We start from the raw sequence: 17039 nt of genomic DNA on the forward strand, positions 1-17039 counted from the left end.
ACGTCTTGATGGTTACAAAAACTTCAGTCACCGCCGTCATCGTAAAAAAATAAAAATAAAGTTTCTTCCTGGAAAAGAAACGAACTTAAGAGGAAAGTTCTATGGTTCTCTCATCGTATGAGTCTTGATCAGATTCCTTTAAAAATCTCAAATCGTAAATTGGTTTAAAGGAAAGCTGCATTATCTGTCACACATCCCGGTGGACACCAGAACAGAGGCGTAAAGAGAGGGAGGGAATTTGGAGTGAAAGAAGAAAAAGAGGCGCCGCAGCGTAGGGTTCCATATCGCAATCGTTTGGGCTTCTTAATTTAACGTGCGCTGCTATTGCACAGCCATGGACGCTTTTTGCGTTTCGCCTCTATTAAACAGCAAAGCCGACTTCTTGTTTATCAGTCACAGACATCGTCTACAAGCTTTTTGCTCGCTACCTCTCAAAGGAACAGGAAAAGGGTCCTGCAAGTAGCGAAACAGTCCAGAATTTTGAGTCACTTGGCGCTCGATACTTTGATTCATGGAGCCAATGGTGGGTTTTACAACTTGCATGAGTAAAGATTGTAAAGAGCTCTGACGCACTATTGGGGCTGACGTCAGATGGCCGTGGCAATGAGCGGCGCGAGGTTCGTATGGTCACGGCCGCCGAGGCTGCTTGTGTGCCTCGCGAGAAACAAGCTCTGCCGTGCTCAGCAAGTTTTCGCTTCTTCTCCAGCAGCCAACTTAACAACCGGTTTGCCTTTGACTTGCGCTGCAGCCTTCAATGTCGATGTTCTTTTTGCACATACCTGGTTGAATCTGGCAGCGTTTATGACTACACGTGTCAGACGGGGTTTTTGTTGTTGTTGTTGTTTTCTTTTTCGGTGCTTGATAACTGTTTTTCTCCACAGCTCACAATGAAACGGAAGTAAAACAATCTGCAGCCACGAAGGTTTTTTTTTTTTTTTTTTTTTTTTTTCTCCTCAAGCAACACACTACGCGAAGCTGCATTTGACGTGAGCTGGATATCGCGTTCTCAGGTGTTTCGTGCGCTCTGTACGTATCGGGGGGGGGGTCCTAAATGATAACACCCGCCGCGGTGTCTGAGTGGTTAAGACGCATTGCTAGTGTTTCGAAGTACCCGTGTTCGAGCCCGACTCCGGCGGTCGTGTTTAAATGGAGGCAAAGTCCGCGTGCTGTGCGATGTCAGCCCACGTTAGAGATCCCAGACGTTCGCAATTATTCCGGAGCCTTCCACTACGGCACCTCTTTCTCTATTCTTTCAACCCCACCTTCCTTCCCTTACGGTGTGGTGCAGATGTCCACCGAGAAGTGTTTTGTTTTGATGGGATTTAACTTCCAAAAGCGACTCAGGCTATCAGAGGCACCAAGAAGGCACGCCACCTTCCTTTTGTATAAAGCAGTTTGCATGTACACATCAGTGCATGCATATTGCGTAGACATCTCTGTTCTGCATCCGCGCGCGTTTCTTTCGAGCGCACGCCTTTCGCATTGTGTGGAAATAGTGGTTATTGTTTTTGTCTTATTTTCGTTCCCTGTCAACGAACAAGGTGTGATTTCATTTTTCCCAAAGACTCAACTGTGAGGGACGCCGTAGTGAAAGGCTCCGGAAATTTCGACCACCTGGAGTTCTTTAACCAGCACTTGACACGCTGAAGAATTCCAGGTGTTCGAAGTTTCAGCAATAGCGTGCTGTGTTTTGTTCATACGTGTGTACACTCTTATAGAACATTGACTCTCTTTATTAAAAATAAAATCTTATCTAGCCGGGACAGCATTCAGAAACGGTTTTATTCATGGGCCAATTCTCCCTATATCCACTGTAGGCTTTTCCAAGCCCCGCTCCTGGTTTATTATGTGCAGTAAAAATATTATGGTTTTCAGTATTATAATATATCACGCTTTTATAATTAAGGAAGTCTGGCTCTAGTACTAGAAAAAAAAAAAAGTAAGGCATGCGCTTATCTACGGTGTAAATATAAAATTGCAGTATTCGGCTCGATTTTTTGCTGCGGAATTAATGCATTGACAAAATGCTACCAACCATTGCTTACTACTCTATCAGATCACCAGATGACCTCTTGCAGATACCAAGGCTTCCTCCTTTGGTTCACTTCATAAGACGTTCTGAAACTGGTTGTCATGTGCATGACCACCCTTCGTGTTTTGTGTAGCCATTGCAGGTACCTGGACCATAAAATACGAAAACAAAGTTGGACGAACAGGGACCAGGCTCTCCGGAGCTTTTTCCCGAGGGGGATGCCAAGTCTTCGAACATGTTTAATTACTTTATTGTTTTACTCGAGTTCTTATGAATTTGGTTAATTTTTCCTCTAATTTTGTACTGCTCAGAGGCGTATTTTCAATCCGCATAAGACCTAAATTTAAACTGACGGATAAAAACAAAAAAGATCGTCTCGTGAATGTAACTAAGTCGATGGGCACCTCAACCGAGCTGGGAATAGACGGTAGGACAAAAATAACATGTGTCATCGTAGATTAATTTCGAGTTTGTTGCTGTTACGACCAAGCATCCGCAATTGCGCGCTCTATTGTTCGCCTGTGGGCATGGATAAGTTTTGTGAATATGTGGTGATGGTCCAAAGGCTCTAAGTGAGCCTGTTTCCAGGAATCCTGTTTTGTAAGCATGTTTTGCTTTGTGGACAACCTGCAAATGCCAAATTGACCTTGTCAAGAGAACGTCTGGAAAAACACAAAGAAACGTCCCCCTGCGGGAAATAGCAGGAAGTGCTTTCTTTCTTTTGTTCACCCTTCCAGTCGAGAAGTGCTATCCTCCAGTGATGAATGCCTCCTATCCAAAGGAGACGACAGAGTGACATGTCCGCTGACGGGCAGGACAAGAAAGGAGCATGACTCATACGGCCATTAAGTGATTTCCCGGGAATGCAGGAAAGATTTGCAATTGTCGAAAAGGGACAATGTTGGGAGCCCTATGCGGCGCCACGTGCACTCGGGTTTCTGAGAAGTAAAACCCCTTGTCAGAACCAGCCTGTGGTTTCTTTGCTGAAGAATAGAAATGTACCTCCTCTCCTCGCCGTTCCCAAGCTTTTCCCGCCAACAAGTGATCACGCCCAACGAATGAATGCCGGACCAGTCAGTGCTTCAGACCATCAGTGCAGTGATGTGTTCGATTGGATGCCGATACCTGAGGGGCGTGCCCTGGATTTGGTTGGTCAGCATCTTCAGAGAGGGGCTGGACATAGGGGGGTTTTAAGGACGCTGCAGAGCACGAAATGTCGCTCTGAGCCCTGGGTAAACGGCTCATCCAGTCGCTTCTCGCTATGAACTCTTAACGCTTGCCATTTTGCTGATGTACCCTTCTTTTTCGTGTAAATAATCTTGTAAATAAGTTTCTCAAAGTGCCATTAAACCTGCTTGTACATGTTTTACCAACTTCGAAGATTCAGTCCTTCTTCAACCCGGAGTCTCTGCACGCTACCAAGTGAAAGCCGGGTCGCCATAGCCCCAGCGTCACGACAGTTGCCATCTTTTTAAGGTGTGTTCACACGGCACAACACATGGACGCCCTAAAGAAGTAAACGTGGGTCCTTTAGCCGGGCTCAACGGCCGAGCGCCCCATCGCGACTGGCACGCAGGTGTACTGTCATTCTATTGTGCTGTGCTGAGCACTGTCACTCTGATTGGCTACTCTGTTTCGTGACGTCAAAGCGCTATCATCGCCGTAACCGGGGGGGAAGATGAGGACTTTATATTAGAGGCGAACGATAGCTCGGTGGAGCTTGATATGCAGCTCTCCGTAAGACCGTCTTGATCAGTTTCGAAGTGCCGGACATTGTAATAAATGATGGTTAGACACTGAACAACAATGTCTTGTCAATCGCTGCTAAACTACAACTCACGCCAGCTTTAACGGCCCTTATAAGTGATTTGTGCAATGAACCATATTTATGATCTAAGCATTCATTAAAAAAACTCAATAGAATACCTGAAGCCGAGAGGTAGCATTCCATTTTTTAAACCTGGTCTCCAAGTGCGCGGTTCTCCGCACTCTAAGTGCTCTTGAAAGATATTCCACCCCTGGAAGGAAAGCTGTCACGATTCCAGGCGTTTAAGGTGGCGGTTCTACGGTCGCCATCTTGGAAGTAGTTCAGATTCTGCCACCAGGCTACGCCACTAATCCATGACTGAGGAATTGAGTACCCAGCCACTCAGCCCTCTCGACTTGAGCTGCCTGAACGCTTTTCTTGTGTTGCTGCGTGGACTTTCAAAGATTTTTGCGGCTCCACAGCAGTGTCCAGGCAGATAAGGGGAGGATTTTTGTCCCCGTCCTGCGCAGCATGGGCTGCCCCATTGAACTCCCCTCTTCAACCCACCGCACCACTACTTCGAACAATACGCGCCCTGACAATTGGACAAGAGGCTTCCCTCTCTTGCCTATACTTCGTCTCACAAGATGTTTGCAGCACAGCGAAAAGCAGAGGCACCCCAGCCGGTCCAACCAGGATCACGCGTACAATAGGCAATTGTGCTTGTAAGCGCCTCTCGCCCCCCCAAATTGGCGGGGGTGAGAGTAGGAGCACAATTCTCTATTATAGTGCGCACAGGCTAGAGGCACTTAGGAGCACAATTGAAAGGGCTCCTCTGCCTTTCGCAGTGCTGCAGATATCTTGTGAGACGAAGTATAGTTTCCGCTGTAGAGCCACGAACATTGCTCCCACCCGCCGAGCGTGAGGGGGTTGGACTGGACTGCAGTAGGCTAGCTTGACTGAACACAAATAAAACAGGGTGTCAACATGATTGCACAGTGCAATCTTAGTACGAGTGAAAAGGAAAAGCGAATGGCACTATTTCTGCACACTTCGTCAATGAACCTTAGTTGAAGTCGGCGCCTGTCTTGTGTTCTTTTGATCCTCGTCTTTTGGGCTGTGCAATCGAGTGATCATTAGTGAGCTTTAGAATACGGCGACCCTATCCGTAAGTGGGATAGAGTAATAGCGGAGCATGCGCGCTATAATAGAGAATTGTGCTCCTACTGTCAGCGGCGCTATTGCCCTGTCCCCCTAAGCGGTAGGGGTACCATATTCTAAACCTCCCTATTGTTGATGCCATAGATATAGTAAGGATCGGAACACTCCTTGACTGTAGTGGAAGCTGTCAGCTCTTGCGGTCACCAGAAATTTGCTTTATCAAACGTGATTACAAATATGATAATATAGCTATAATTAGCTGAACTTCAGTCAACAGTCGCCCTTGTTTATTTTTTGTTCGTGCTTGTCCAATCTTGGGAACTAGAGCTGGTAAGTTACAATGTGCAAATAAGTGAATGATTGCCATTTTTTTCCTTTTGAGATGAATCGATATTCCGAAATAGATGTGAAATCCACCAAGAGGCTATGTATCGCGTAGGAGGCCGGCATGTATTCATGCTCTCTTCGGCACTGAGGAGGCGCATTCACACTAAACTATGTGGGAAATGAGGGAAGGGGAGAAGGGGTTGTAAAGGAAGGTTGTCAGAAGAAAGGACCTAACGGGGACAGTTTTTTAGGCGCTTATGGCGGCCACTTCCCCACTCCCAGTTGGATGCTCCACAGTCTTCATTTTATTTATTCGCTCGCGCGTGCGTGCGTGTGTGTGTGTGTGTGTGTGTGTGTGTGCAATTAAAGGAACACAGTATTTTCAGGCAATTAGAATAAAATTTTAACAATCAATCCCCTAGAAACATTTTTCTCCTGCAGAATTTCACTCGACACTGAAATCTGATGTGAAAAGTAGCATGCTATGGAAGACGCTGACCTGTCCTGCTGCAGCTTCCCGTGATGATGTATGCGCTTTCTGAACCAATATATTGGGTGGACTACTGTAGCTTGTAGCCTACTTTATTGTACTCATTTTACAGGGCGCACACACGTATGCAACAAGTATACTTTAGTGTTGAGCCCGCCTTTTGGCTTCATGTGTTGGTAGTAAATAATTTCGTGATGTGGCACTTGTACATTCACACATTTGCAACATAATAATCAGAGCCCAATTTTTACTCCATGCAAGAGCGCCCATGCTTACCAAATGTTTTCCTGCAAATGCCAAACGATTAGGCGCATCGATCAGATCGCGTTCGGTCAGATTTGGCATGTGCTATAATTTGTGAATTTGTCCATACCAATGCAGTACAGCGGTTTTGCTTCATGTGGTCAAACGGAAGCACGTTCTTTGTATGCTTCGAAATTCTCGCACGCTTCTATGTCACTTTTGCTAACATGATCGGATACCTTTCAGAGCACAGGAAGTCGAGTTGCTTCAAACAAGGTTCAAATATAAAGTCAACAAATTGGGCGTTGAGACGGCGGGTGAGTGGACGCCTGGCTGACACGGTATCTACCTTACTCGAGATAAGGGCCCCATTCTTTTGGAAACGCTCTGCCTGCCGACGGGCTTTTAGAGCGTTAGCTCTGTTGCTCACTTGCGCGAGTGGCGCGTTTTTCTAAGAATCGTAAACAGAGCCATCACCATAGCAACATTGCCGTCTTCACTGTGCCCAAGCAAACTAGACCGAACTCTCCAAGCCCCCGGCCACAGCGGTAAAGCGCGGTAGCAGGCGATGCTAGGCAAGTACGGCATTATAGCAAAATGAACGCCAAACCAGCTTCCCTGTCGAATGCATCAACGGTTTACCCTAGACGCCGTAATGCTTCGGACAATCCGCGGTATATCCCCCTCCAAGAAGCGGAATTACCTGGGAAGAGGACGGGACGTCATGCACGTATAAAATAAATAAAGTGGTTTGGTTTGGTTTGTGGGGTTTAACGTCCCAAAGCAACTCAGGCTATGAGAGACGCCGTAGTGGAGGACTCCGGAAATTTCGACCACCTGGGGTTCTTTAACGTGCACTGACAACGCACAGCACACGGGCGCCTTGCTTTTCGCCTCCATCGAAAAGCTGCCGCCGAGGCCGGGATTCGATCCCGCGTCCTTGGGAACAGTGGTCGAGCGCCGTAACCACTGCGCCACCCCGGCGGGGTAAAATAAATAAAGTAAGCGCAAATAAAAACATCAAACGGGAAACCAATATATATATATATATAGGGCCATTGATCAAGTCAAAGTATTTGAAGAAGATATAAACGAATGCTTTTTGTCTGGTTTCTCGAACAAGGAAGCTGTAGGGCTGCCGAAACGATAGTACGTTTTCATGAAACTTTGACTTGGTCAGTGAGCCTGTATATTTTTTATGCCACCACCTGATCAGACTGCATTTCGTCGAACTCTTGATTACAGTGGTTTCTCTCATTTGAGCTAAGCTCGACATTCGGTTCAGCAGCGTTGAGCCTCATCATTTTTTTTTTTTTATTTTTAGTGAGGGGAATGACGGAAATGCAGTGGCAAAACCCGATTCAACATCACATTTTTGCATTGGAGAAGCTTCACATGGCTGTTTCCTACTTGCCCATTCACCGAAAACATCCCCGGCAGCTACTGCGGCACCTTTGCTATCATCACCAGAACGCAACATTCGGAAAAAAAAAAGGAAAGAAAAAAAAACATGACTGAAACGCTGATGATTATCTTCGGCTGCCCACTATATCATTTTTTCTCCTTTTCTTTGGAGCCTGCACTGCTTGCGCTATATAGGAACTTCAGTGGGAAGGTTGAAGAGGCATGCTTGTGCATGTTCAGGTTTTCAAGTTGCACTTGGCAGACTGTCGAAACATTTTATCTGTACCAGTAAAGTGGCAGAGGGTACAAGTATTCGTGCAATTTCTCCTAGGGGGACGCTCTTTGAAATTATATTATATTAATTTATGCAGTGTTATAGTTCCGTGCCCTATTATTCATTTTATCGTAGAAAGGGGAAGATATTTTTCCTTCTTGCCACTGGAAAAAAAAAAAGTCTAAATTCCACATCCTCACAATATATGCTAACACCGCGAACATCTGAAGATAGCTTTGTGGCGGAGCTAAGACGAGGAATAACCAGCTCCGACAGCGTTCGGGTTCGAACTGTCCTTTTTTTTTTTTTCGCTGCTTTCACTGAGACGCTTAGTGCCAAATTCTTCTTTGTCCAGCGCCGTGCCGTTGTTTGTGATAAAAGCGCGGCGCGAGGGGCGCTACAAGACTACAAAACAAAACCAGAAAAAAAAAATTCAATATATCCGCCACGATTATATCTTGCTGAGTAAGTAGAGTAAGTAAGTAGCGCGAGAGCCTTAGCTGGCAACGTTTCGGCACACAAACAGTATGACACACTTAATTCGAGGCGATAAATAAATCTCAAAGCAAGCAAGTGTACATTTGTCAAGGGACCATTTTCAAGTAGCGCTACTGCGCATGCGCGAAGCACCTGAGTGCGCGAAGCACGTGCACCTCAGTTCGACCCGACCACTCGACCCGACTCGCCAGTGTTTACCTCTCTCGCCCGATGGAAAGGAAAGGGCAGAGGGAAAACGTTGTAGAAGCACAATACCCTCTCGTAAATACCCCTCGATTCAGGGTGTTTGTGGCGCCATCCTCGTAATTTTTCTGAACTGCGACATTTTAGTGGACATGAAATTTCATAGATGGCGCTACCTACTACGTTTATCACACATGGGTCTGTTATTTTACTATTATTTGACTTTGTAGTTGATAATTGTTACCGGTTGAATAAGGGAACGAAAGCCCGAACCTTTAAGTTATATTCGCCAGAAACAAACAAGCCATGGAGCATTTCAATCATGCTTAAAATATTTCATGAAGAGCTCGCGCGCTTCAAGTGAACCACGAAAAAAATAGCTGAAATCATCCTGACAGTGCACATTCCTCGAGAGTCGTAGAACAAAACCGATGCTTATCCTCTGACAGCGAGGTGCAAAGTTTTTCTACGCGAAATTTCAGCACAGATAAGAGCTTATTACTTGAACAGTTTAGCATATACTTTAAGCCATTTTGCAAAAAACGCAAAGTTTGATCACAAATAACTTTTACACTAAATGAAGCAGACAGATGATATTTTCAGGAAAAAGCGAACTATGTACGACCTCCAACTGCGCAAAAAATCTCCGCAGCAGAATGCGTATCTTGAAAGTTATTGTATGTATAATTACCTGTTTTATACACTTTTCACAGGCGCGTGGCTAATAAACTATGCGATACACAGTAATAAAAATGCTTAACTTTGTTCATTAACATCTAATATCAAAACATCTCAAACGGTGTTTTCCTAGGTGCAAAAGATTTTGCACAATTTTGTTTTTCCCGAGACAAGTAGAGCTGAAAAGCCGTTTCTTACCTTTGTGTTTTCCTTTACAGCTTAAACATCGGTGCAGCTATTTATAAATCAAATGCACCATTAGAAAGGAGAGGAAATAAACTTTACAAATATATTAAAGTCATATTTATAAACTAAACTAGTGAGGCGCAGTAGGCGTATGAATATCGCCAAAAATGTCGTCTCTTGCACACTGCCGACATCTTTTCTCAAACATAATAAGGTATATCTATTATGGTTGAGGCGCAGTAATTATTATGTTCACATTTTTTCATTCAGTCTTTGAAGAACAGGGGAGTATATCATGTAACAGCTAGCGAGAGGACGGGGCATCGCGTCCAAACCTAATTACCAATGTCTACAAACTAAAGAATTAACATTGATTGCTAAGAGTTGTAAATGCGCAAAAAGATAGGACAAAAACATTTCGTCTTAAAATATATGCTTGCATCATATGTTGGGATTCTGTGTACAGTGCATGGATTAAGTGCGCTACTTGACCATGTTTAGACAGCTGGGTCGACTGTGTGCGCTGGATGAAGACCTCAATGGATCACACACAGAGGCCTGCTACTGAATACGCAAATATGAATGAGCACAATAAAAAAAATATTAAATTTGTTTTTATCGATAGTTTCGTGTCTTAAAGAAATGGTTTTAAATTATCATTTTAAATGGTTATACGATAAATATGTCACTTCCAAGGGCAATTTCGCCCAGATTGAAATTGTTAGAGGGGAGGGGTTCCGCAGAAACAGTTCACATTTTTGGTAGTCATTAGCGTAAAAGCGCAGATACCACTTGTCGAACTAATGGGTCGATCCACTGCAGGGAAACCATTGTACAGAAGCCTGACCTATGAAGCAGCCCTGCGGTCGCAGTACATCTCCGCAGTACCGACTGTCAGGCAGTCTGGCTGCATTAGGGTTCAATATATTCGTCAATTGTAATGGTATCGTGGTCGCCATTACTATTATTAGCTTTTATTATTATTATTATTTTTTTTTACGCGATCAAGCTGGATTAACCAACGCCTGCATCAGTCTAACGAAGGTGTCTGTATTTTCTTTTTTTTTTTTTTTTTAGCAGAACCTATGTAAGAGTCGTAGCCTAGTTATATCGTTATATGCCTCGATAGAGTGCCAGACTTCACACCTTCACATTGCCAAATGGCGCTGTCTTCTCTTACGTCAATCCTTTTTTCCTTCCTCCATGCGTCAATCGCTAGCGCAGCTAAAGCCACGGCCAGTCTCGAGGGAGAGCGCGTTTGCCAAAGCGAAACCGTTTTTCTACCTTGATAACAGCTGGCGCCACCATACCGCTTTCAGCTGGGTTACTGTTTGCGCGCCTGTCTGTAAACAGGTGCGAGCGTCTGCTGCCGTAGTGAGCAAGTTGGTAGTGAGCAATCGCCGGCATGTGCATCAGCGTGTTCCCGCCGTTGCAGTAGAAGGTAGACTCGTGGTGCAGCTCGTCTGTTCTGATCATCGCTGTCAGCGCCTCGCCCCCTCCCGCACAGGCCCGCGAAGCAGAGCCGGTTCGTTGTGCACCGGCTACGGGACTACTGCGCTCTAGTGGAGTAGTGCGGGTTACGCGTCGTCATCACGGGCCGCAGCGGGAGTCTTTGAACCTCCCGCAAAGGCCGCGCGCTTGGCTCGGCTGAGTTGCAGCACGACGCAGATATCGTCGACGCACCGCCACCGGAGGCATCGAGATTGTCGGTGAGTGGTCGCTGCTGTGTATAACTTGCACATGACGAGAGGCCTCCAGCGAGTCCCTTCTACTGAACGTGGTAGTACGTGCGCGTGACACATCATCGGTTTTGAGCACGCGTGATTCGCATCATGAACATCGTTGTTTGTATTCGACGCTGGTTTAGGATAATTCCGAGCAAAACAAACTGCAAGCCACTAAATTTGTGTCATAAGACAACTTTGACGCCAGATTAGGGGCAGGTCCACGAACAGCTGCCGCACCACAGTATCTCTCACTGTGCGGCAGGAACGGCCGTTTATATTGAGTTGCTCGCTTGCGCGCATCTTCCCGTGACGTGCTACCTTCTCGCAAACAGAATTCTGCGTTCATGGTTGAGAGCGCTTTTTGTAGTATTATTGTGGCCCATTGCAGTTACGTGTATAGTTCTGTGAGCGGTGTATAATGCGGTTACATTATCTAATCATCAATGGGATGTCTTTAGTTGGCAAATGACGCTGAATCAGTGCAGTGCGCTGATATTTTCATGCATTTCTCATCCCTGATCTGAAAATCAGCGTTGACATGAATCCCCATGTTGACTGCTCCTGCGGTGCCGTGGTCCTGTGTCGGCAGCCATACTAACAGCTTGCTCTGTCCACTTCCATCTTGTCAAATCTATACCTGCAGTATCATCGAGAGCGTAGAGAACCATGGAAGAGCATGCGAGCAGTGGCTAGCCACATTTATGACACAGTACCCTTCACGACTGCCTTGCTGCCGCAGGGTTTAAATACTAGCGCCAGTAAATGTACAGTATCTCGTGGAAATATCTGTACTAGCGAAATAAATCTGCCCCACCATGCTGTGCCGCTGACAATAACGGGAGCTCTTTCGTAGGGCGGATAAGCTGCTAGGCGAAAAAGTTCCTTCTCCATACGCCTAGTGATTTAAGAATGCACTTAACATCGCTGAGGAGGTGATAATCGGATGCTGGGCCTAGGCTTCGCACTTGTCACTCTCGTTATCTGTCATACACCTTGAGGCGGCGGTGGCAAGTGGAAAACCGCAGCGCCCTCGAAGGAAGCACGTTCAAGTACTGGGGCTGTCAGGTCGCATACCACACGTATGTACGTCACTTGAACTTGGTCAGGTTACGTGTCTGTGAGGTGAACTTGCATGGCTCCCGAAAGTTTCTTCGGAGCATTCTGCCGCCGCGTTACTTCACGCGAGGTCCAAGTATGAATTCATTCCAGTCATTCACACGGCTGTTGCCCGGATAACACGGCTTCCCCAGTGTTGCTCGGACAGAGGCTGCAATGTGGTATCTGTGGCGGTTCCGACTGGCCAGTGGTACACTCCGCTAGTTCCGACAGTAGTAAACTTTACGTTTACGCCGCCAGCAGCGAGTGTCTGGCCACGCCCAGCAGATAAAGACACTTAGTTCTTCGGACTCACGAGGCGCGTGTGACGTGTCAGCGCGTCTCCAGCGTGCGACGCGGGTTTCGACCGGATGGACGTGAGCGTGTTTCGGGGAGTCCGAGACGCACTCTTATCCGTGCGTCGTCGGCGCTTATCGGAGCCAGTGTTTGCCGAGGTGCGATTGCTGGACGTAGCAGGGGGCAGAGCGTAGCAGGCCGCGTCTCGATCCATGCGGCCATCTCTGTTAGGCACTGACGCCCAAGTACCTTACCTCGGTGACAGTGCACCCATGGAGGACAGTCGAACAACGGGCTTACTCTTTGAGCTCCGCTCCAGTCACGTACTCTGAGTCACTTTTCAGGAAATCGACTCCAGTACCTTTTGGGAGAGCCGCTCCGCCCTAAAATCAGGATGCTCCGTCACGTGCTCTACAAGCAGCGATTTCCTCTACTTGGCGCTCCGTACTATGTGTTCTGAATGCAGTTCTGAATATAAACAAAAGCAATGCAGCAAACAACGTCGCTTCTCCATCCTCAAACGAGGATGCAAAATTGGATGTTATTCTACGACGAGGTATTCAGAGTTTAATATTACTGAGTATTAATTTTTACGCGATGCAGTCCAGAAGGCTACTGAACGACCGCTCGTTTGCTGGCATCTTGCGCTTGTCAGTGTGTACTGCATGCTTAGTCCTGAAATTTGTCCGTCCGTGCTCAGTGTCGCAAAAGATGACGTTCGAACGGAATCGCAGGTGACGGACTTCTTTTTTGGCTGTGGTATCGTGTTTAAAATATTGAACCCAGCTGAACAACAGGCGCAATTAATACACAAGCGGTACGCGTGTATGACAGTTGTCGTCGCGTTATTCTCGGAATGTCCAGTTAAGTGGCCGATGTCTGAGAAGACATGGAAATGCGGCTTATGGCATATGCACAGGGAATTGGGGAGCGATGCATTAAATTTTCGGAACACGCCCGTGAATTCTCTCCCCCTCGGTTTTCCTCAACCGCTTTAACTACGCTGATGGAAATGCACAGGCCTCCAGTAAGTTGCGTCTCTAGTATTTACGCGCGCCAAACTATCTGCTGTAGCCTCCTATTTGTAAATACGAAACTATACTCGAAAAAAGCTGTCGCACGGCTTGTTATGACAGCGTTGGTGTGATCCACGAAAAACTAAAGCGAAGAGATAAAAGGGTGGAAACTACCGTAAGCTTTCATATTATGTGAAAGACAGTCCGACATAAAGCCCCGCCTTAACCAAGCTATTACAAAGGTGACTGCGTGTTCTAGGAGTAGGAACTGCTTCGGAATGAAGGAGTCTTGAAAAGTTCGATTCGCACCACCCCATCTGGATGGAGAAGCTCGCGTTGGCAGCGCTTGCCAAATAGGCCACGTCACGTTTTCTAGTGACGTCACATAACCGAACCACCAATCAGGGCTCGGTCATGTCAGCTGCAACTGCCGCGTACTAGGGGCATGTGCGTGATTTTTATCTCACCATGCTGACGCCGGAGGAAGAGGAAAGGCAGGGAGGTTAACCGGAAGAAGAAACCGGTTTGCTACCCTGCCCTGGGGGAAGGGGGCGAGTGGATATAAGAGTAATGGGTAAAAGAGGATTACAGAAATATGAAGTCAGCAAATAAGTGAAGTCAGTATAGTCACATCACAGCAAAATTACAGCCTTTCGATCAGGCCCGTTGTTTTCATGAAGCGGAGCAGTGCCCTTCACGCCGAATTTTCTGTAAAACTGAGTTTTCTCCACACTGCCGGCGCTTTTCATGAGGGATGATCACCTGTCGCCGAGCGTACAAGGGACAAACGAGAACCACATATCTGCGTTTATAGGGATGGCATACGGGAGTGTATCTGGAACCAAATGTTTATAGGCCATTCTTGAGGCTAGAAAAAAAAAAAAAAGCAGCGACTGCGACAGCGTTTCCTCATTGTAACAGCATGCAGTCTGGCGGACGATTCGCCCAAGCTGCCTTCTCAGGTCGCGAATAACCTTTGATTTGTCAAAACGTTCTGTGACCTGGCTTTGAAAGCTCGAACCGGCTTCCCTTTGCTACCGTGAGCCAGGAACCTGTTCTCCCTTCTTCGCGGGACCGTGAATGGACGGGCGTTCCCCCTCCCTCCCTTTGAGCCAGCAAAAGCCCCAGCGTGCAGCGCTCACAAATGGCTTTGTGTTGGAAAAGCGTTAGTACTACAATATACTTGTAGTTTAAAGGGCCCCTGAAACGCCATTTAAGGCCGTATTTTGATGCTACATGTGTTTAGAGGTGGTCTTAGTGAGCATCGAGATCACATTCAAAAAGCTCTGCGTGTTAGCTGTAATTTACAAATAATTTTGGAAAATTGCCGCTCGCAGCCGATTTGGGCGACACACCACCGTGCGTTTTCAGCCGCCCAGCCCATGCGACGTCATTGGGGTTAGCGTTATCATTGGCCATGGCCATATGACGTCACGTGTAATTTTTGCAATTATAGATTTTAAAATTAGCACTATTCTTCCTGAAAGAAGTATTTTATTCGTTAGTTATTATTGTACATTAAAGAAAGGTAAGAATTCTGCGCGCATCTTGATAGAAGCGGAACACTTCCGGCCGAGAGAGATCCGTCTGCTCGCAAAAGCACGTGTTGCCCGGTTGTCAGTCTTGAAATCTCGCGATCTCAACTGCTGCTGCTTTTTTTCTGGTCTGCAATGGACCACCATTGCTGTGTAGTTGGCTGTAAAGCCGAGGACAGGAAAGATGTTATAATGCGACATCGTGTCCCTACAAAGCAAGGTGTCACGCGGGAAAGCTGGCTCCAACGCGTCGGGCTGTCATCGTCGGACAAGCGCCAGGAGCTCAGAGTTTGTGGCCGCCACTTTTCCCGTGACGCATACCAGTATAATCCCAGTTTGGCGCAGCAAACTGGCCTCAACATGAGACGTCAACGCCTCAAGTCCGACGCTTTGCCGACGCAGTTTCTCCCTGGAATGGTAAGTTTTCTGGGTTGCGAGTTATTGTGGAAACACGCGTAGCATGGCTCGGAGTCTCGCATGGAAGTGCATGAAGCCTAGCGCAAGTTTTGCAGGCGCAGATTCCTTGCGCGCAAATCGCTCTTGCGAGAGGACCACTACAAGTTAAGGCGCTGAAAATGTATGAAAGGGAGCTCTCGCCCTGCGGCGCGCGGATAAGGGAAAAAAAAAAAAAAAGATAAGGCGACCTGCGCACATGGAACCATGAATTAACATACACTAACGTGTACGCGATCACAACAATCGCAGTATAATTTGCCTGGGTGGTGCAGTGGGTTAGGGTGGTCGACTGCTGTGCCCAAGGCACAGCGGCCGCTTTTCGACGGAAGCGCAAGCAAGGTGCCCGCGTACCGGTGCGGACAAAAGTAAACGGAGCACGCTTTTTCTTCATTTTTCACTCGGTGCATATTTGAAACTGGTAGTCGTGGGATGCGTGGACCGGTAGTAGACGCAAGTGCCCTTTCACGGACAAATATTTCCTGATCTCCAGTGAGGAAGGCAATTTGACTGAAAAAGCCTAGCTGCTCCGTTTACTTACGTCCGCACCTGTACATGTGCTGTGCGATGTCACTCAGTGCTGTGCGGCGCCTCGTCTGAGTCGAATTTGGGGCGTTGAACCCCATAAACCAAGCCTGACTTGTAATAAAAAAATACCAGCACACTAATAATACAGATCAACTGCATCCCCCCCTCCCCCACCCCCCATCCACCTAAGGATATGCTTATTTTACAGTGCGTTTAGTCTGCTCTTGATCTTTGCCTTTTAACACCTGTATATGCATGTCTTTCTCATTCATGAAGCGGAAAATTGAAGGGGAAATTGGCTCGTTATGATACAATTAATGAAAGGAGCCAACAGTCGAGTCCAAGGTAAATGTAGGTTTTTTTTTAAATACTTTTGTGGTGAATATTGATCAGAATTAGTCCTGTAACGATTTTAGGCAGAAAGATGATTAAATACCAAGTGGAAGGAAAAATAACATGTGGTATATAGATAAAAAAAAAAGAAGGTATCCCCTATGACCTTGCACTTGCAGACTTTTGTCTCCTTTCATTCTCATTCATGTGCAGAATAATAAAACTGCCATTAACACAATGTTGATTACGCACAAATTTCCTTTCTTTTCCTAGCATGGCAAACCATCATTGCCAGGAAGCCCGAAAGACCTCAGCACTACACAGGTTTCCTTTGGACAGGTTAGTACTGTTATCATGGTATTAATAACAATGTATATATACTTTTATATTTATATTTATGAATATTTAGGCCACATATATAACTTTGGAATATGTTGCACGCATATATGATGGCTCTATTGCTAGAAGCTATATAAACTAGCACAACTGTTGCTATGTCATTATGCTTTCATGCAGTTAGTTACGTGTTCAACCATTGCTTCAGGCACCTAACGGAGGTGATCCAAATACCACAGCTCTTCCTGTAGAGGTGAGAATATTTTGGATAGTTCATTTTGTCCAGTGGATGACGCAAGTGTTTTGACATATGTACACACTTAATTTTCAACTGTACTGAACAGCTTTGTATTATATTGCATATGATGGCTCTATTGCCAGAGTAAGTAAGCTATGCAAATTAGTGCAAATGTTATGTCTGCTTCCATGCACAAGCTCGGTCATCGCTTGAGGCACCTTCTGGAAGCAATTAAAATGTAGCTCTTCCTGTATAGAT

At 46.3% G+C, this 17039-nt stretch overlaps 1 protein-coding gene across 2 annotated transcripts in view; it reads left to right on the plus strand.

The window, feature by feature from the left end:
• The first annotated feature begins 10585 nt into the window (after positions 1-10585).
• Positions 10586-17039, plus strand: part of LOC146198084 (integrin beta-PS-like) — a 49143-nt gene continuing 42689 nt past the window's right edge. For both annotated transcript variants that reach the window (XM_084593397.1, XM_084593398.1), the window contains exon 1: positions 10586-10932. The gene's annotated coding sequence lies outside the window, so the exon portion shown is untranslated. The remainder of the gene's footprint in view (positions 10933-17039) is intronic.

Source organism: Amblyomma maculatum, chromosome 2 (assembly GCF_055883805.1).
Source record: "Amblyomma maculatum isolate TAMU_Amacu chromosome 2, ASM5588380v1, whole genome shotgun sequence".
Classification (NCBI taxonomy): Eukaryota; Metazoa; Arthropoda; class Arachnida; order Ixodida; family Ixodidae; genus Amblyomma; species Amblyomma maculatum.